At 42.3% G+C, this 22,425-nt stretch overlaps 1 protein-coding gene across 2 annotated transcripts in view; it reads left to right on the forward strand.

Annotated features, from left to right (window-relative positions):
- MYT1L (myelin transcription factor 1 like) overlaps nucleotides 1–22,425 on the forward strand; it is a 162,895-nt gene that overhangs the window by 37,901 nt on the left and 102,569 nt on the right. The gene's annotated exons all lie outside the window — the stretch shown is intronic.

The raw sequence follows: 22,425 nt of genomic DNA on the forward strand, positions 1-22,425 counted from the left end.
TGGAAAGACTTAGGGCACAATCCAAACCTGCACTGGAACAGGCAAGGCAGGAGGCTTGCGCTGCATCCAGCATAGGTTTGTTGGGTGCAGTGGCTCAGCCAGGGGCAAGAGGAAGCTCTTCCCCTTACCCCTGGGTAAGGGCTGCATGCCCCAATGGGTCTCCTCGGACCTGCGCCACCTCTGGAGGTGGCGCAAGTCCAAGGAGAGCGGAGCTGCTCAAAGCCGCTCCGTTCTCCCTGGGGACGGGGGTTGGGATCCGGCATAACCGCCGGGTCCCAGCCCTGCCCTGGCTCCTTGTGTGCCCACCCCCAGGGTCACCCATTGCCCGCCCTCCCCCTGCCCAGAAACACCCCCCTCCTGCCACCTCCCTGCTCTCCCCATGCCTACCTTCATTACTTGTGTCGGCGCGGGTGCGCTGGCACAAGCGGCAGGGAGGAAGGCGCTGCGGAGGCCTCTGCCAGCCTCTGTGCATTGGCGCATCTGGATGCGCCAATGCAGCTTCCTCCCACAGAGGCACAAACGTGCTTTACGGCACATTTGCGACCCTCCAGGGGCTCCTATGCTGGCATAACTGCCGGTTAGGATTGCGCCCTTAATGTACAGGCTCATCACTCCAGATACTATTGTATCATGTGGGAATTATTTTTGTGTGTAAAACACAGGACAATATAAGAGTGTTTGCATTATGTGTAAATATTCTAAGTGTTCCCATGACATACATACACATTAAAAATAATCAGGAATACCATGCAGAATTGTACAGAGTACTCTGTCTCCTGAAATTCTGAGAACCTATTTCCATGGAAATAAAGGAAGAACCCAACAGGGTTTTTTTTTTACTAAAATTAATAGAGGCATTGTTGGGTATATGGAGAGGCATGTTAGGCCTCTCAGCATTGGCACCAGCTAATGCTTAGAAGTTTTTTCAAAGGCTGTGACCTGTATGCTAGTCATTAGGCAATCTTCATTGCTCTCACAAGAAGTCACCCAGAGGCCGTAGTGGAAAGAGACCGGTTTCTCTTGTAAAAGCAGCAACCAAACTGTGAATGCTGCTGCCACATCTGTGCAATGCATTTAAGGATATACTTTTTATGAAACTATAATTCACATGGTGCCATACCCTGGGGGAGCAGCAACCTGCATGGCACAGGTGAATCAACCCGCTGGTTCTGCTTGAGTTCACCTGATTACCTAAGATCACTTGGAGAGGGTACTTCATATCATTTTGATTCATATCATCATGGTGTCAACAGAGGGTAGAGAGTAGGCATGCATTTCTGACCAGGACAAGGAGGCTGAGTAGCCCATGCAGTTAAGCTGAGAGACCACATACTGGCTTATAGCATGCTGCCTCTGAGCCCAAAAGTCACCTCCAGGAACAAAGGGAAACAGCCCTTTGTCACCCTCCAAATAAGCACTTTCATATAGAACAATAATATCGATGTAAATATATAGCATTTCCTGGATGGGTTTGGGATTCTGATAGAAACAGATTGAACTATGATGGATTTACATGTGTTTGATTATCTTTATTACCTGTAGAATTTATCCTGAATCAGACAATGAAAATGTTACTGGTTGTGAAGGAAAGAGCTTTTAGTCCCTGTTGCCAGTGATGTGTAATAAAATGTGTAGAATGTGCAGACATGCTGGTGAAAGTGAATATGGCAGTATATTAGATGCAACCCAGTCGTGTTGCATGATACAAGTGTGGTCAAGAGTCTGCAGCTACAGTTAAACTTCACAGCAAGTTAGCAGATGGGGACTTTGGGGACCAGATATGAGGAACACCAGCTCATCCAGTGGCCAACCTAGAAACAAAAGAGATGAATATGAGTGTTGGTGGTAGGACCAGGACAGGTTAACTACCCACTTGGCAAGATAAAAGAGAGAACTTGGTTCACCACTGCCTATCATGTTCACAGAGTGATCCTTGCAGAAAAACAAGCAAACAAATGCACAAGTTCCTGGCAGCGTAGTAAAGCACTAAACTGCATTGCTGAGAGAGGTACTAAGAAATTTAAGCATATTAAATAAATGTGCTTGGCACACACGTACAAAGATGCGACAAATCCATAAGACCATCGTTCAAATGTTACAATTTCTCTCAGCCTCAATTTCACATCCACAGTATGGGTGTTAGCAGTAGTGCTCTACTTTACAAGGCTATTCAATTATAACAAAATGATATATGTGAAACAGTTTGAACATTCTAAAGCAGTGGTTCCCAAAGTCCTCCTCGGGACCAGAGACCCTCTTAAGACTTTGTGGACGCAGGGATGTTGGCAGCAATGTGATCCCCAGGATTGTAATGCTGCCAGGGCTGATGGGTTTTTTTAAACTAACCTTCTGCTAGAGCTGCAGAAGGTTAGTTTAAAAAAAACCATCAGCCCTGGCAGCAGTACAATCCTGGGGATCACATTGCTGCCAACACCCCTGCGTCCGCAAAGACGCAGACGTTATAAAATTCAATTATAACAAAATGATATACGTGAAACAGTTTGAACATTCTAAAGCAGTGGTTCCCAAAGTCCTCCTCAGGACCAGAGACCCTCTTAAGTCTTTGCAGACGCAGGGGTTCTTCTGGTTTTGGATCATGTTTTTTACACTTACAGAAGATTGGGGAGCCCTGTGGAGGGCTCCGTGCGGCTTCCTGCACCCCCCAGAGGACAGCGCTGTGGAAGGAAAGTAAGCCCCCCATGAGCCCCAGCAGCAGCACAAACCTGGGGATCGCATTGCTGCCATTCTCCTGCCCCCCCCCCCCTTAAGAGGCCAGAACAGAGTGCTTCTCTGGCTGGTGTGTTGCGATCCACCAGCTTGGGAACCACTGCTATGGCATAAGCTAATATACTGCTACTCACTATAACAATGATAAAAATTGAGTTGTAATGTGTTGTGCTGTTAAACGTTGCAAGATATGATATTCAGTGTTTTGCATGGTCAAATATAGTCGGGTTTTGTGGCAGTTGAGTTCTGTAAAAGCAATAAACTTGGGGCAAGGAAGCCAGTCAAATGATAGAAGCATTCAGATTTGCTCTTATTTATTTATTATTTATTTAAATGATTCATACCCCGCCTTTCCTCTGCCAGAGCAGATGCCTCTTGAGGAATGTTGGGCTGTTTCTGTGACATAGGAGAATACTAAAATTAACCATGCAGCTAGGGATCTTTCCAGTCCTATTCAAAACTTTCCCCCCCTTTATTTTAGTGCTGATGTCATGCTAGTTTTGACCCCAAATATCCATAGTGTTATGTCCTGTTCTCACATAATCAATATGCCCTCACATTAATCAATAGAGGTTTCTGCTGGAATAGCCCAGTGGGATGAACCAGTTTCACACAGTGAAAAAGTTTTTAAAGTTCTTAAAAATATATATCAAAATGTCACAGCCATGGAAGAGGTATAATATGTCCACGTCCCAAAAGATGTTAGTGACAATCTCACAATCACAGCCTAAACAACCTAATGCTGGTGTAATAATGCAAGAGTTGACTGGGATGAAAACTGGGATTTCAGAGCTATGAAATTGTGATTTCCCTTGAAGTGGATATACCTCCGAATCATGTATCATACCTAACTGGTAGCTTTGTTCATTGTATAAGAAACGCTTTGAAAAGGCCAAAGAATATTGACAGTAAAGATGGGTTCTAAAGATCCTCTCACATACTGCTTTAGAATTGATCTTCGTCACTTATTTCTGCTCTTCTCTTTTTGCATATATACCAGGGTTGTTTTTAGTTGACTTGTATTTGTTTTGTGCCTTTCTGTTTGCTGCCCTGAATCTTAATGACAGAATAATTTAGGCCATCATGCAATAATGTTAAAATTATATATGTATTTATATTTATCTTATTTCCTTTGGCATCAGCACTGAGGTGTAAGATGTGTTTAGGTATCTCTTGGACTCTAGTTAAGGATATGTGGAAGGAGCATATCAGTGTGCCCTATGCTTTATCCATTTCCTTCATCCCATTAATAACTAGGCAGGAAGAAGGAGTTGACATCCATAATTTGGCCTTCCCTGCATGCTTTGGCAGCAAAGCTAAGTAATAAATTATTTATTCCTGCAGCAAGAGAGAAGGTCAGAGACATATATCTCAAAGAGCATTGTGAATTTCTCAGCAACATTCCATTTTATCCCTTTAACTTGTGGTATATTTAATGGCGCACCATCCCTTACAGTACAGTACATTAGCAGTTTATAACATAAAATGTCAAGAAGTTGCTGCACAAGTTATAAATACTTTAAGTGAGCTCAACCTTGGAAGCCTCATGTTTGGGGTAATAACATCATATAATATGTACAATCAGTAAATCTACTGGTATGACAGTATTGTTTTTTCATTCTTTTGAATGAGATCATAATTTACTACAAAATTCCAAAATCCAGATTCCTGCAATCAAATTGTGCTACGTCATAAAAGAAATTATGCAACCACAATTCATGCAGAGTAGATTTCTGTATAGCCTGGTTCAAACAAAATTAATTAGAGAAACACAAACTTTGATCAGTGTCAATGAACACTTTAATCTGAGGACACAACACTAACTGCCCAGTCCTACATAAATGAACCTGTGGTGATGCAGCGACACTGGTGCTACTGCTGTTGAATCCTGTAGGGGATTTTCAGCTACTAGAGGTAAGGGAACTTTTGTCTCCTTCTCCTGAGGTAAAACCCAGCAGCACTATGGGTCAACTTGGACCTGTGCCAGTGATATAGCTGGTGTAAGTCCACATGAAGGATCTGTGATCTATGAAGGTGGATTAGGCCTAGGAAGAGGTTTAGGATTAGCATGCACTGGCACTGTTGAACCCGCTCCCCTCCTGGGTCTGATCTGCCCCCACCCCATCACCATCCTATTCTGCCCACCCCCTGCTCTGTTCAACCTCTTCCCCACCTCCCTGCAACCCCCTGTGTGAGCTTACCTGCTCCAGCAAGTCTTCAAGGATTTGCTGATGCATGAGATGCTGCTCCAGCCTTACCGCCAGTGGGCTTGCAGTGCATGCAGGCAGAGGCTGCTTTGCAACTACCATATAGCAACTTCCGCCGGCACAACACATTATGCTAGCAGGGGAGGGAGATAGGATAGGGCCATAAGAAACTAATTTTAATTGTTGTTAATACTGTTATGCCAGTGTTTCTCAAACTATGGGTCAGGACCCACCAGGTGGTTCACGAGCCAATTTCAGGTGGGTCCCCTTTCATTTCAATATTTTATTTTTAATATATTAGACTTGATGCTACCACACAATGTGACTGTATTTGGAGAAATGTTACAGATCTGTCCTTTTAACAGGCTACTCTGTGTATGCTTTCAACAATGAGAGTAAATGGGACTTACTCCTGGGTAAGTTTGGGTAGGATTGCAGCTTAGGATTGTTAAACATTTTCCTGGTTGATGATGTCACCTCTGGTCATGACATCACTTCCAGTGGGTCCTGACAGATTCTCATTCTAAAAAATGGGTCCCAGTGCCAAATGTGTGAGAACCACTGTGTTATGCAAAATAGAAGGAAAGGGGCATATGAGACTGTTTACAATCTGTAGCTTCACAGGTAGCACAACTGCAGTTCAGGGGAAGGGAATTTTGAAGAGGGAGAGTTTCTCACCTAGGTTCCTAGAATCTCTTCCTAGTATTTGCTCACAGGTAAGCAAGATGTTGCCTTCTAACATTTATATATATTAAGAAAGCTGTATTGCACTGAGGGTCCAATCCTATCCAGCTTTCCAGTTCTGATGCAGCCACAATGCAGCCCCGAGGTAAGGGAACTAATGTTTCCCTTACCTTGAGAAAGCCACTGTGACTATCCCCACTCCCATGGCAGGATGTAGAGCCTGCCCCATTGGCATGGCTGCTTTAGTACTGGAAGGTTGGATAGGATTGGGGCCTAAACTATCCATCTAAGGCAGCGGTTTTCAACCGCTGTGCTGCGGGGCCAAGGAGTTAAGCAGCTGCAGCATGTGCACGGGCGGGAGAAGCGGCCACTTGGAGCTGCAGGAGAAAATGGAGCAGCCCTCGAAGGGGTTCAGAGCTCCTGCTATTGCTGGTGCCTACCCCAAGTGCTAATTGGGCAGCCACCCAGGCAGCCAAAGAAACCTGGAAGAGCTCCCGGTGGGCGGGAGCGTGGAGAGAGTGAGAGCGAACAGCGAGCCAGAAGGTGGAAGCCAGAAGGTAGGGAGCCAGAAGCAGCTGGCAGGAAAAGGATCCTTAAGAGACCCTTTTCCTTACCTGCAGTGCCCCAAAGTGGCTCTCCCTGCGTTGCCTCCACTGGCAAGGCTTTGGCTTTGACGGTAAGTGCGCTGGGCCACAATCCTATCCTCGCTTTCCCCACCTCCTCCCCTCCCGCACACGCATTCCCCCATCATAATTACAGTTAACCCCTCTCTTACTGCCCCTCTCCTCCCTCTTCCCCACCTTCCAAAGTCCAGAACAGTTGCCTCACATTCTCTCTCTCTCCCCTCCCCCCACCCCAGTGAATCACATTGTGTTTCTGTCACATCTCCTCACTGCTCCTCACCCCACATTTCTCCAGTATGTGCTCAGTCTCACCTCTCTTTGCCAACACTTCCTGGCATATCAAAGCATATCAACTGATAACAATGTGATCACATAATTCAAAACATTGTTCCTCCTTTCCAAAAACCACATATATTTCCCTCTCCATGCTTCTTGTGAGCATTGGTGATGGGGTGGTGGCACTTCATACAAGTGCTGGAAAGCCACGCCTTGCTTATCTGACCTCATGCTAGACTTACAGCAGAATCCTACGCATGTCTATTCAAAAGAAACTCCTGTTGAACTCAATGGGGCTTGTTCCCTGTGCATATGATGCTGCATACAGGGTGACCAGATACGATGGAGGACAGAGTGCCTATACCTTTAATGATTATACAGAAGAGGGGATTGTGACAGGTGCCACTTTTTAAACCCTTCCATGTTGAGCTGTACCTGCCAAAATTCCCTCTTCCCTACAATGATTAAAGGTATAGGCACTCTGTCCTCCATTGTATCTGGTCACCCTGCATGCATAGGACAGTCTGTCTGTGCAATCTTACACATATCTACTGAAGATCCTTTGAGTTCACTGGGAATTAGTGCCAGGTATCCATGTAGGATCGCAGCACTGGAGATGTCCTGTGAGATATTGGTAGTTTCATACTAGTTAAATTTGGCCCGCAAACAATGAGATTATTTTTCTTTCAAGCATTTCCTTTATGTAACAGTTCCACTAAGTAGTTAAAAATGATGGCAGAAAAGACATAATGCCTTTGAAATAAAAATTACAGATAACATCCTCAACATACGTTTAATTATAATAACCATAGTAAAATTAATGCTATCTCCTTTTGCCACTCCTTCTCCACAACAATTTTGTTTAATTTTTCTGTCACCTCTACCCCCAGCACAGACAATGCTCTTGTCAAGATACCTTTGCTTGAAAGAATTAATTCAGATTGCAGCCACAAGCATCATCTGCTGAAACCAGAATTAGCCAGCCAGACATCTGGCCACTGCAGTCAACAAAAGATAGAGAAGCCCATTACGAGCAGAGAAACCACTTTAAGGATACAAAGTGGTAATTAGAGGGGACTATTGGAAGGGTCAGAGACCTTGAGCTGGCTTTGGTTTCCTTGGTTATTAAAATCTTTCAGAATTAATAGGCATGCCTCAGATGCAAACGGAACATGTTTATATTAGCTGGACGCAGAGATATTGTTGCCATTTCCTGCTGTTGCAGAGAATAAGAGATTTGTAAGTGGGATGATGTTTCTTATGAGATTCCGTAAAATCTCAGTGCAGAAACTGCTTTCAGGAGCTTACCCCCAAGCAACCTCTGTCAAGGCATGATGGGAAAGGCAAAAAGTAATAATAGTGAAATAGCTGAAATGCAAATGAGACATGAGGAGGTAAAAAAGAAGGGCCTACTTGCGATTCTAAAACAAAGTCCGTTTGTGAAATTAAAATTAATTTGGAGTAGTTCCATTAAAGTCTGTTAGTTAAAAGTGTTATTATTATTATTATTAACAGTATTTATATACCACTTTTCAACTAAAAGTTCACAAAGCGGTTTACAGAGAAAAATCAAATAACTAAATGGCTCCCTGTCCCAAAAGGGCTCACAATCTAAAAAGATGCCAAGGAATACCAGCAGACAGCCACTAGAACAGACAGTGCTGGGGTGAGGTGGGCCAGTTACTCTCTCCCTGCTAAAAAAAGGAGCACCCACTTGAAAAAGTGCCTCTTACCCAATTAGCAGGGGTTATAAAACATTCTCATCTCTTAAGGGTATAGCTACAGAAAGATGAATATGTATTTATTTCAAAACTAGGAAATACACATAAATACAAATTCTCAATAAATGAAATATGTCTTTCTTTGAAAAGGTATGGTATGATTTGTAGGGTTGGAGGGATAGAGTTGCAAATACGCCAACTAATACCTAAGTAGTGGAGATTTTTTTCAGTACTAAAAGTGTATGAGAATAAAAGTGTTGGTGGATCATTACTAGAAGTAGCCAAAACAAAAGGTCATAGGAACATGTGACCATGATCCATCTAGCTCAGTATTGTCTACATCAGCGGTTCTCAAACTCTTGTGTAGAGTTTGAGCTCCTCTAAGTGTTTGCGGGGGTGGGGGGATGGTGGTGACATGTTCAAAATGATTGCACTGCCACTGGGGAGCCAGGGGCTTGGTTTGTACTCATCCCTGACTGCTGCGATGTCCTGAGGGTGTGAGGAGCCCCACAGAGCCCTCTGCAGGGCTTCCCATTCCTCAAAATGTTGAAGAAATGTGATTGTGATCCTCTTCCAGGTTGCAATCATGAAACTGGATTATGATCTAATTTCTTCAACATTTCGAGGTGTGGGGAGCCCTGCAGAGGGCTCCGTGGGGTCTCCAGCAGCCCCGGGATGTCACAGCAGTCAGGGGTGAGTACAAACCAAGCCCGGAGGTCCCTGGTGGCAGCACAATCATTCTGATCACGTTGCTGCCTTCCCCCCTCTCCACCCCCTTAAAGGAGAGAAGGCAAAGCTGCTCAGGCTGGGGCGTCACAATGCCCCAGTTTGAGAACCTTTGGCCTACGTGGAGTGGCAGCAGCTCTACAGAGTTTCAGACCAGAGTTTCCCAGCTCTACCTGCAGATCTCTTGGATTGAGCTTGGGACCTTCTATATGCAAAATTTTTGCTCTGTCACTAAGTTACAGGCCCTCCTTCTTTAACTATTGTCAATACAGCCCATTATTACATTCCCTGACTGCCAACAGCTCTCCACAGTCTCAGGCAAGAATCTTTCTCATTGCATTCTACCTGATCCTTTTGAAATGGAGGATGTTGAACTTGATGTTTATGTATGCAAAGCATGTGCTCTGCCATTTAGCTATGGTCACTTCCTTGTCAGTACCATGTCTGCACCATAATTTTTTTTAATATGTCTCCTCTTTTTTGGCATGATTATGCTCAAGGAGCATTTGTGTGCAAGTCAGACTTTCATGCCTACATATATTAGATATAATCATTACCATACTAGTGAAGGAAAGCATTCAGGTCTTGTCCAATAGTCATCCAATAGAATCATAGAACGTTAGAATTGGAAGGGACCTTGAAGGTAATCTAATCCAACTCAGTGCAGAGGACTATATCTGTGGTAACTTTAACATGACTACATTTTTAAGTAAAAAGTAGATCTTACTCAGACTTTCCCCCAAATCATGTTTCAACATGTGGCATAATTTTAAATAACCTATATAGTAAGGTTGTATATGGGGAGGAAGCAGATGTACTAACCAAGGAGTTCTACTGGAAAGCAGCAGAGGACCAGTTGCATGGACTCTGCACAATGGAACCGCAGTGCCCAGCATGGCCCAATAGCTGGTTTGGCCTGCGCTGACTAATGTGGACTATTCCTCAGACTCAGTACACGAGTACTACGACTCGTATAACCAGTCATCAATTTGCATCTCTCAATCTCTAGAGGTGCCTGCTATTGTGTTCCTCCCTCCCATCTATCCTATCACATGGCAGCAGCTGAACAGTGCACTTCACTAGTCCTTCCTTGCATAACCTGCTGCTTAACCTCTGATGAAGAATAATAAGTGTTGTTTGAGGAGAAAATGGCCAATGTGTCTGACTTTGTAAGTTGATTTCAATCACAGTCATTGTTCTTTAAACTAGTTTTACTCTAGTACTTTTAAGCAAGTGCTCTAATTCATATTCACCAGTAAAACATTTCAAAAATTTTGATTTGGTAGCATTTTATATTTGCTTGAACAAGTTACACTGAATAAGATCAACACAAAATGCACAACTGGGAATCAGGCTAAAAAATGTACATGCAAGTATAGTTTACTGCCTGATGCAAAAAAGAATTACATAAAGCAAAGTACAAGGTTTAATGCCATGTGGCCAAATTTGGATTAACAGAGTAGTTGCTTTTGTAAACTAGGGAAGAAAGCTAGAAATCTTCAGTGACTGCTATCTTAGCTGCTATTTTTTTTTAGTGCTGAATAATTTCAGTGTGTTTTGTGCTATCTTGTTCTTTGCTGGATGAGCTGTGAATGAATGTGGTGAAATGCTGTGAATATAGCACAGAAATATCAGATCTGGTATTTTCATAAAACTAAAATGGAAATTAAGGACTTCCTCATACATTACAGCAGCTGCACAGATTTTGTTATGAATTGTCATTCACAGTGGGGACTCACACAGGGCTCATAGTGTATGTAAGTGGTATATACCATGTGTTCTAGTCCTATGGTATAGATCAGGGGTGCCCAAACCCCGGCCCTGGGGCCACTTGCAGCCCTCGAGGCCTCTCAATGTGGCCCTCAGGGAGCCGCCAGTCTCCAATGAGCCTCTGGTCTTCTGGAAATTTGTTGGAGCCTGCACTGGCCCAGTGCAACTGCTCTCAGCGTGAGGGCAACTGTTTGACCTCTCATGTGAGCTGTGGGATTCGGGCTTCCTCCACTGCTTGCCGTTTCACATCTGTGATTCAGTAGTGGCAGCAAAGGAAAGGCCAGCCTTGCTTTGTGCAAGGCCTTTTATAGGCCTTGAGCTATTTCACGACCTTCATTCATTCATATAAGTTCATCTTTAATATATTCATTTATGTAAACTTATGTAAATTTATTCAAATTTTAAATGTAAATTAATTATTTTTTCCCTCAGCCCCCGACACAGTGTCAGAGAGATGATGTGCCCTCCTGCCAAAAACTTTGGATACCCCTGGTATAGATAATATCCACACATTTCAGGCTGCTGTTGCCATTGGTGTGGATCTGTTCATTTTATTTATTGTAAATTGATTTGTATCCCATCTCGCCACTTACCCACACTCCAAACAAACATCCAAAGTGTGGCAACTACTACAACCAAAAACCCGTTCAAAATGAAAAGACACTTTAAAAACACCATCTAAATCTACAGTAGTCTACAGGCCAATCCTGAGATGCCTGTTGTGGCCACAAGTGTCACGGCGCTGAAATGGCTGCTGCGACAACCTGTGGCTGCAACAAAGCAGCCACCGCTGGCTCCTCGGGAGAAGGGGACTTTTGTTCCTTTCCCCCAAGTAAGGCGGTTAGCCCCGCAATGTGGCTACTCAATTCTACAGCAACCCTCGGGCTGCCATAGAATCCAGAGTCTCTGCGTCGGGCTGTGGCACAGGATTTTATCAGGATTTGCGAAAACTGCCTGAGAAATTAATTACACTTATCTTATAGAATTTTGTCTTCCTGTGAAAATTCTCAGATGTCTCCCCATGAGAGGAACCTTGAAGTTTACTTTGAATTTCATTTTTGGAGAAATTTCTGTGCAATGCTTTCTATAAATACTTGTGTAGAAGATAACTGTGATCCTACCTGGCCAAATCCTACCTCATCAGTTAGAAATTGAATTGCTGCTACATAGAAGCCTTTTCCAGTAATTTTTGTGCAGGGCTACTGAAATGTATGAAGCAGCCTGTATTGCAAGATCTCAGAAACACTGAGACAGAATTTGGAAATAAAATTAAGTTCACTTATTTGGGGTTAAAATTATCCTACTTCACCTGGGCAGCCTAATCCTATACTGTTCACCTGCCCTGCAATACAGCAGCACCTCAATGGCCACCACTGTATCCTGCAGGGCATGAGAAGCAACCAGAGGTCTCCTAGGGGTAAGGATCATGGCTTCCCTTACCCCATGTAGTTCCCCCTCAGCCCCATTGGTCTACTCAGATTTGTACCAGTGAAATTGCTGGTGCAGATCTGAGTAGTGCATTAGAGCTTTCATTCATGGGAGGGGGGATAGGATCTGGTGGCATCCACTGCTGCTGTCCCCACCCCTCTTCCATGCCTGAACTGCTCCCTGGGCCACCTTCTCCCCTTTCCCACCTTCCCCCGCCCTCCCCCCCACTCAGAAATTTTTCTGCACCACCTGGCAGAGAACATACTGGCACATGTCCCTCCTGTATATTTTGCCCACTAACACTGGCCTCTCAGCTGGTGCCTCTCCTCTCCCAGCCACCACAGCATGCCTTACAGCACATTTGCAACAGCCATTGCTGGGGACGTGCGCAAGCTGTAAGTGCTGCCCCAGCGGAGGATCGGGCCTTCAGACTGATTGGATATTTGCTGTAACCAGTGAAGTGATTGCTATCATCTCATCTTCAGAGCCAGCCCCCTGCCAATCAGAACTGTTGTTTAAGGAGGAAGGGGAGATCTTCATTTTCCATCATGAGTACCATGTATTACATATTTATATCTTTTATCATTTCAGCCACATGCATAATAGCCTGACTTAAGCAGCTTGAATGTGTAACTGATGTTATGATGAATGTATGATGCTGTTTGCCAGTTTAGTTTGTTAAAGGAAGTAGCACCTAAAACCATGTGTGAGAGAAATATGAGGAAACCTCCTAATGACCCATGTGTTTATTAACCTTTTTTCCAAAATACATAATTAGAAACTATCATCAGATATGTTTTTTAGAGGTTGATCGAGCTTGGCATGTGCTGCCTGCAAGATACCCTTACAATACAGGCATAGAGAATAGATGAAGCAGTGGTAAAACGAAGTCCACAATTTACCTGAATTTCAGAAAGCATCTTGCTCAAGCTTAATAAATTGATTATAGGAAATCATGAAGCATAGTGTGGCAGCAAACAAATTGATGGAGAAAACAAATTCAAGTGGGGTGAATTAGCTCTGTTGGCAAGTAAGTAGGTCAAATGCTGCAGTGCAAACAAATTGGAAGTAATAAGGAAAGAGCCAAGTATAGCCATATCAGAATGAACATTCAGTTCAAAGCAGGTTGAAGAGTGGGCAAGAATATTATGCTGCTTATACACAGTTTTTTTTCAGCAGAAGATAAAAGTCCAATACTACCTTATGGAGGTAGTGTCAGCAAGCTTCTACTTTCAGTGGGCAGTCAAAAGAAATGTGGGTATGCTTGAGTCCCATTTCACTGCATAGGCAAGAGGCTACAATTCTGTGCATATTTAGTTGAGAAAATGTCCCATTGAATTCAGCAGAAATTACTTCTAAGTTAACATGTGTAGAATTGGGCTGTAAATCTGGTTGATTTTAACAGCTAAGCAGCCCAATCCCATACTGCATCGTTTCATAGCATGTAGTCATGCCAAAGGAATGGGACGACCAAAAGGCCAACAAGAAGTAAGTAAAAAACCTTTTAACTTACTTTGAGTATGCCTTCTGGTCACCTTTGAATCACCTTGAACCCATACCACCACCTGTTTTACTAGTGTTAAGTCTGAGAGGAAGGGGTCAGGTCCAGGCTGGGAAAGGGGGATAGGATTCAGCATGCACAATTGTCACTGTCAATCTCCCCCTCCCAACCTTGAACTGCTGTCCTGGTTCAGCCAATACCCTGCCCCAAACTGCCCATGAACCACCCGCTCATGCTACCACCTTACTTGTACCAGTGTGGCCTGGGCAGGCCCTTGGTGCATGCGAGAAGCCACCACCGTTTCCTCTGGTAGCTTATTTGTGCTTGGCAGCAGTGTGCCTTTTGCAGTGATGCCGCGTTATTTATGACAGCAGAACAAAACAACAGAACTTGCTGTCATAAACAGCAGATAAGATGGGGCTGTTAGACATGTGTAACTTCTATCAATTCCATCCTATCCACTGTCACTGATTCGGCTGTCTATTATGGCCTGCATGTTGATCCTAAACATTTGTTTCAACATACGAAAACACAAGCGTAGAAGTGCCAGTACAGTACCTGTGAAACATTAATGTTCGGTGATGTTCAGTGGGCATTACTGTCAGTGTGTACTATGTGATTATGTGCTAGTGGAATAAGTTTTAAGATCAGCTGTTAATTTGCAAATGTCTTATGGGGCTTATAAATAATAAATGTTGTCGGTCTGTGACAGACTTGAATAGTATGTATTATAAATGATAAGCATCCTCAACTGGAGATATTCTAGATAGTCATAATCTATGAACAGACCTTTTGGATTTTGCTGCCAGTCTCTACTTTGGATTAAACTGAGGTGAGCAATTTATTCAGCATAAGGAATCACAATGGAAACAGATAATAAGAAGCTAATTTGGATATCAACATAGCCACAGTTCAGGAACCTTTGCCAATTTATGCTAAATTTTGCTGAACCCAGATGTTCACAATCCTTTGAGACAACACTGAAAATTTGCAGGCTGGGCTTCGGTGTCCCAAGAACTGAAAAGTACTGTTTTGAGTTTATCTGTGTCATCATTGGAGCATAAAGGGTATAACCTATTTTTTAACTAAGATACATAAACAAATCTCAAGATGATTCATGGCCATGGGCCACATGTTGCCCTAGATCAGGGGTCTCCAAACCCCAGCCCGGGGAGCAGATGCAGCCCATGGAGGGCATCTATCCAGCCTGCGGCCAGCCTCTGATCTCTTGAGAGCCTCTGGCCCAGTTGACCAGACACAACCAGAAATGTACTTGTAGGATGGGGGAATGGAGGTCAATTCAAGTGTGTGCTTTATTTCTTGGGCTGTTGGTGGTGCTTGGAGAAATAGTGCTTGACATTTGAACCCATTCATTTTTTCACTCCTCTAAATTCCATCTCTAATGTATTTATTTAAATTTTATATTTATATTTTTTCTGGCCCTTGACACTGTGCCAGATATTTGATGCGGCTCTTCAGCCGAAAAGTTTAGAGACCCCTGCCCTAGATTAAGCCAATACTTTGACAGTTGACGCTTTGTATAATGTTATAAATTTAAATCATAAACTTTGATTGACTTCATTAAAGCAACCCTTTTGTTAACATCTGTGGAATCCTGAACTTGCTGCACAGATAGTAACACAGGTAAATGCTTCACTTCAAAACTAAACCATATTTCTGCTGTGTAATCCAAATAGAGTACTTTTCAAGAACATGTTTTAAATCACAGTGATTTACTGGACTATGAAATATATAAATCTATCAAAAATGTGACAAATACCTTAATGATATGAAAATACTTCTGACCAGTTGAAAACAGTCAGATATGTGGCAGTACTGACAAATTATAATCACAAGAAAAAAAGATGACTGATTCAGCAAAAGTCAAGAAATCGTTAGTGGATTCTGATTATGGCATTTCCACTTAATCTAGTACTTCCCCTCTCTGGTATAGCCTATTCAAGCATCTCCCACTCAGGCTTAGGATCTGGGAATTGCTATTAATGTATACTGCCTGGGACTGAGAAGGAAGCAAAAGTATATGTTACCAAGTTCTGAAGTAAAACCCACAAAAGATTATTTCACTGCTATCTGGATGCTGCTCTCAGAATTGTAACTTCAGCTCATATTTACTCAGGTAGGGTTGCTCAAGCTGCATTGGACATTTTTAAATTTGAATTGCAGGCCTACTCCATTCTTAAGATATACCGGAAGAATACAATATGGTTATTGTTTTATTGTTTTTTTTTAATACACCACAAAATGACAAGAACAAAAGTAAAAAAATAATTGTGCCAACCCAAAGTCTTAATGTGGCTCAGATTTCGGCAAGTCTTTGGGAAAAGGATATCCCAAAGCTTTGGGGCATCTGCTGTGAAAATGCTTCTTAACCTGCTCATGAGGACATCAACAAGAAAGGAAGGAGGATTCATTGTCAAAAGGACGCATTTTGATAGCGTTTTCCTGCAAGCCATTATGTCTTGATTACACTAATGTTAATAAAATGTCAGCAATCATATAGTGGTAAATGATGAGAAGTTGGTGCTGCAGTCTTCAGGAAGGGAGGAGAAAAGATTTGGAAATTTCCAGTAAGCTCTAGCTGCCCGGATGGAATGGGATGCTGCATCACTTTCTGATCCCTGTACCACTCCAAATCTGTAGGTTTTTCCATGAACATTGGCCTCTGTTGCTCCAGGTGACTGATGGGGAAACCTGTGCAGATTATCTAGCTCAGTGCTTCTCAAACTTTTTAGAGACCCTGGAGGCTGCTGCCTGATTTATAAATGCCAAGAGGCTATAATGGGGATTGGAGAGCAATGCTCCCCCCAAATAGCAGCTTGTTTAACCCTTGATGCACATAGCCTAATCTGCCCTGTCAGTTTCACAAACCACCCAAAATTGGGTTACAACCCACTTGTGAGTCCCAGACCCACAGTTTGAGAACCACTGATCTAGCTATTCACCTAAAATTTGTGGTATGAACATAGTAGCATACTGTTGCTTGAATAGGCAGATATGTTCTTAGTGGGTTGTTCTTTCAACCCACTCTATGCTTTCAAAATTAAGCATAGAGGTCACAATTACAGAGTTGTATAAATGCAACTCAGAAGAATGCTGCTCAGAAGTAAATCCCAGTGTGCTGAGTGGGGCTTATTCATTGGAAAGTGAGTATAGGATGGCACCCCAGGTGGAGGGGAGATGATGCCCTTTTCTGCCCCCTTTTTCTATTTTCTCTTAGCTGCCTCCCCTGTCGGTCCCTCTCATTTTCCTCCCCCTATTCCTACCGAGGAAGGATGACTCTTATCAGTGATGCATATTCCTTGGAAAATGCCCATTGCCACTTAGGTTCCTGCTTGAGTTGCATGGGGTGTAGAAATGGATGTAAGAAGAGAAAATTGTTTGAAAATACAGATATAGTCCTTTTTAAATTTATGGAATGATTATATATTTACTGCTAGTACTGAACACATATCAGAGGCTAGCCGTTGCTAGATACTAGACCAAAAAAAAAAAGGTTGTATGGTTCTGGCTCAAAAGATTGCATTCTATCTAGTCCAAAATCGTGGCAATTTTGCCTACCTGGTATAGTACATATTTTCCAGCTATTGCAAGAGACAGGCTTTTGCATATGTATTTTCACAATTATTGGGGAGGCCTTTACCTTAAGTAAGGAGAAGGGAATAAGAAGCCAAGAATTCACTTCAACATAAGAGAGGCCATGCAAGGACCTCTTAGCTGTAAACAATGTGTGGAGTGTCATTTCCAATAAGAGAACATGAAAGCTATCTGATTTGACTAAGCCCCCCTAAACCTCTGTCAAATATTGTATGCCAGGGTACACAGCAACACAAAATGGCATAGGTTTCAGCTGTGTACATTATCAGAAAATATAAAAATGAACTCTCCCTATTGAACAGAGATAGTCCCTGTGATTTGGTCCCTATTCTATAGCCCCTATTTGATCTCCTTTTTCACCTTTTGGAGAGTATTCAAATGTTTGTTACTGCAAGTTGCTAGAATTTTTATTCTAGAGGGTTTTATACATAACTTTCCACCTCCTGGTCACTAGGGGCCAAATCCTATCCAACTTTCCAGTGCTGATGTAGCTGTGTCAACAGGGCATATGTTGTATTCTGTGACAGGGGGGCAGTCGCAGAATCTCCTCCAGATAAGGGAACATTTCTTCCCTTTCCTCAGGGCTGCATTGTGACTGCCCTGGCACTGGAAAGTTGGATAGGATTGGGCCCTGGGACTTAAACCCTTGTGTGAAGGGTTGATTCACCTTGTGTGTAGTGCATATCTGTACCAATCCACACACATGAAGCATCACACAGTGCATAGACTGTCATTTCGCATTTGCCACAATTGCTGATGTATATTTGGAATTGTTAACATACTGTAGGATGCTTACATCTTTGTATAATCAAAAGAACAAACACCCTCTTGACTTAGAAATCAGTGGAAGACAGGGTCTGTGTGACATAAACTAATTGAACATGCAATAGGCAGAGAAGAGCCATTAGCAATGGATAGTGATAGTAGTTGTAGCCTCAAACTTTGATCTTCAATATAAAAATGGTAGTGTTACAAGCATGACCCTATTTTCATCTGAATGTTGGCAAATGAGAAAATGAATGATGCTTTAGGGATTCTTTGAGATACAGTCTAAATATAGTTTAAAAGTAAGACTCTTGTTTCTTACATGCAACCTAGTGATGATGCTTAGCAATCATGTTCCTTATCAGGTAGGCAAAGCCAGCATGGGCCTTCAGAGTGAGTTGATTTTGTGCATTCCTGCTCTACAGTGAGGTGGAGAAGCCAAAGGTGAATGGATTAATCAGGTCTTGGTGAGGGAATGGCAAGAATGGACATAGAGTACAACATGTCTGCAGGTGACACTGCATGTCAAAGGAAAGGCTTAGAGAAAAACATGGGTCTGGAGAGGGAATTACAGAAAAGAGTTGGCTTAATGAGATCAAGGAAGGTTGTCTTAAGCATATGGAATGGCATGGATGAAAACATAAAGGTAAGACAGGTAGAAAGGATCAAAATGACTGATAGATCCGTTTGCACAGAACAGAGAAAGCAAGAAGTGGGACAAGAAGAGATGAAAAATGTGTCAGGAGCAGAGACAGTCTTAAATGTAAAGATCAGGAACATGAAGTTCATGAAAGTGACATGAAGACAGTGCAGAGATTTAAAGAGAGGTGTGATGTGATATCATGCCAGCAGATTTTAACAGAAACATTTCAGATTGAGAGGGGAGAAGTGGCAGGATATCAACCAAGGGAAATGCGATTCAGTAGGAGAAAAGATGTCCTGTGATGTGTGAAGTTTTAAAATGTAGTGGTATATAGGGTAGATGGCAGCAGTTCCTCCAGTGATTTTACATGAATACAGTGTAATCCAGTATTGGAATCCAGATACTTAAAAGAATATGTAGTTTATGTTTTGACTTTTTGTCCTCAACAAAATGAGTGACAGTACAGTGGTAGAGAAGTAAATATTCTGTGCAATTTGGCTTGTATTGTATTTGCTTGTATTCTACATATATGCACATACAACCACCACAGGTATTTGTTCAAAGTCTTTTTAGGTTCTCCAAGAAGTAAACGATTTGGTTTCTGCAACAGAAAACAGCTTATCCAACTGCAGACAATAATTGTTATTCATAGCAGGTAATAGGAAAACTTGTGTGAGCAGGCTCTAGATTCTGAGCTACACACACTGCAGTTTCATGGCCCATGATTTGGAACAGAAAGATGGTGATTAGATAATTAAAGCGCTAATGTTAAAAGACTATCTCATACTTCCTTTCTCTTTCACCAGTGAAAGAGTTTCACCTGCAATCCAATCCAGATGCCTCCCAAATTAAAGGAGTTTTCTAAACTGTGAAATCTGTGACTATGAGAAGGACAGCTGCAATCATTTAATTTTGTAACATGCCTCTGCAAAATATCTACTAGCATATCTTTTATAGATTAGATTAAGAAGCTTGCAAAAATAAGAGCAAAATGAGTTGTGTTCAAAATTAGTGTTATAATGAGTAGAGATGTAAAATTTCTGGAAATTTTGAAGCTTGCAAAAAACCCAGTTTTTTTCTGGGTTTTTTTTCGGAAAAAACCAGAAATTTTTGGAAAAATTGAAGAAAATGCTACATTTGCACTTCTTTTCCTTTTCCGGATTGAAAGTCATTCTGTTACTTTAGGAACATAAAATATGACTATGGACAATTGACTTGGCATAAAATTATCACAACTAGCATATTAAAAATATAGTGTATCCAAACAATTATTACAAACAGAATTTACTTTTTTATAATATTTATTTGTAATTGTAACAAATGGAGCAACAATCTCCTATACTGTTTACTAGTTTATGTAGGACAGACAAAAAACCTCCACAAAACCATTTTTAAAAATCTAGAAGTAACAGTTATTCATATTTCCTTTCCACAGTATTAAATAAAAATAAAACAACCCATTCTCATAAAAAGAATTGAAGAGGGGGGAAGTGTATAGAAGGGAGTGGGACTAAGTTTCAATGAATGGGCATGAAATTTAATCAGAATCATTTTCTAAGTTGTAATTATCAGTATCCATTTCAGTTTCTGCTTCTGTAGCTACTCTGTTGTGTCTGTCATTATCATAGTTATGATGCCGTGGGACAAGAGCTCTTGCTAAATTTTACTCTAACCAAAGTAACGCCATTTTAACATCTGTTCTGACTCTGGTCCTAAAATGCTTGTGAGCCTAAAATGCTTGTTAGCAAGAAATTGTGAGCCACCCTTGATCCACTGCTGGCTCTCTAGTGCCCTAGTCCTTGAAGACCAGACAGAGCTGGTCTGCGTTATCTTGCCAAAGCAACAACTAATAGGAGGGGTAAAGGGGGAAAACTGTTGCCTTTGACTCGCCTAAAGGCAGCGTGAGGTTCGTTACCCAGAGTGCTAAATCCCAATTTAACACTCATCCTGCTAGCATTTGTCATCCTGCTAGCATTTGGAAATGCATATTTCATCTGACAAAATTTGCAAAGCACATTTTTCTTCTCGGAAGAACTTGTAATGTGAAAATGCCTCCATATGCTAGATGTTGGTTTCACCATTTTCCTGAGGGGAGTAGGAAAGAAAAATAATGGCTAGTTTGTAAGAAGACACTAATCAGTGTTTGTGGGTGGGGGAAGTAAAGAACCAGATTAGTAGTAATTAAATTATTATTTACACAAAGGTTATAAAGATAAACTAATGTAGTTAAATGATTCAGAACCCAATCCTGAGGTCCGCGGCACGGCTCCGCGCCGCAAACCTCAGTCGCAAATGTGCCATAAGGCATGTTTGCAGAGCTGACCGCTGGGCTCCTGCCAGAGCTAGCACAGCGCCAGCCAGCGCTGGGCTAGCGCCCGCTGGTCGCCCAGGTTCTGCAGCTCCACGGTCTTCCAGACTGTCGGCCTGTGAAATGGGAGACTGGGGCCTGGCCGGGGGCGTGGGGGAGGCATTCCAAGGGGGGGAGGCATGGACGGGGGCGTGGGGGAGGCGTGTTGGGGGGATGGGGAGAGGCGGATCCTCAGAGCTGAGCTCTGCAGGATCCAAGGCTTGCCCTACATGAGCGCCTACACGCCCTACACAAGTGCCTTTACTTTAGCGCTGACCTTTTGGTCGCTGCTAAAGTGAGTAGCCCCATTGCGGGGTTGCTTCCCTTACTCAGGGAAGGGGACAAACGTCTTCTTCTCCTGAGGAGCCTCCAGCAGTAGTGCGGGAAGTGCAGGATCCAGCAGCAGACCTCCATGGAGCCGTCGGGCCTGGGAGCTCCAGGCAGCTCAGGATTGAGCTGCCAGTTTTCTGGAATCAGATTAACGTAAACTCTTACCTTTTAAAATTAGGTATATACTTTCAGGTCCTTTTTGTTACTCTGTATTTTCTTCCAATGCTTTGAGACCTTGTGAAGAGGACAGAACAGAACCAAACATACCCACCCACATGCAAAAACAAAACTGAAACTTTTTTCTTTTCTTGTGACAATAGCAACACCTCCTAAAGGAAGAAATGCATCTTGTTCTTGCACTGCAGATTTTAGTTTGTAACCTAGGACTTGCTTGTCCTCAGTGTACAGAAATAAGAGTTAACTGATACCATACATATTTTTTAGAAATGATTTGGAAAATATTTGAACACCTTGTCTTAAAATATTTTATTCATCATGTTAAAATAAAACATTCCATAATCATTTTTTTTACTTTTTATTTCTTTTTTCAGTTTTTCAGAAAAAAACAAAAAAGTCTTCAGGGAAAAAAACGGGTGTTTTTTTTTTTTCCAAATTTTTCCAATTTTTTTCCAGGCCTTGACATCTCTAATGATGAGTCTGATTTTCACATCAGCAGTTCAGTCTGGAATTGCCATCCTTTGTTCACTTTTGATGGAGAATTTAGACAACATAGTTGCCAGTGCATTGCATGCTAGTGTTTGGTGTGATCCTCCCACCTTTTTTCATCCTGATTTATGCCTTTTTGTATCTCATTTAAAGTGCAGTTGCTGTGCCAGCCTGTCCAAAGTAGGCTGAGAAAGTGCTACTGAGGCATTTCTAGAATATTATACTTTTCATTTGAAGCTTCCTCCTTGCAGTGTCTGTCTGCCACTTATATGTAATGTAGTTCAGTAGCACTACCGATCAGTAGCCTCTTAATTATACCTTAGTTTCTATTACTTAAATTACTGATTTTCTTTCATTATTTTTCTGTTCATTTTCAACTATTGAATAGTTTTTTAA

The sequence above is a fragment of the Tiliqua scincoides genome, chromosome 1 (genome assembly GCF_035046505.1).
Source record: "Tiliqua scincoides isolate rTilSci1 chromosome 1, rTilSci1.hap2, whole genome shotgun sequence".
In the NCBI taxonomy this organism is placed as follows: domain Eukaryota; kingdom Metazoa; phylum Chordata; class Lepidosauria; order Squamata; family Scincidae; genus Tiliqua; species Tiliqua scincoides.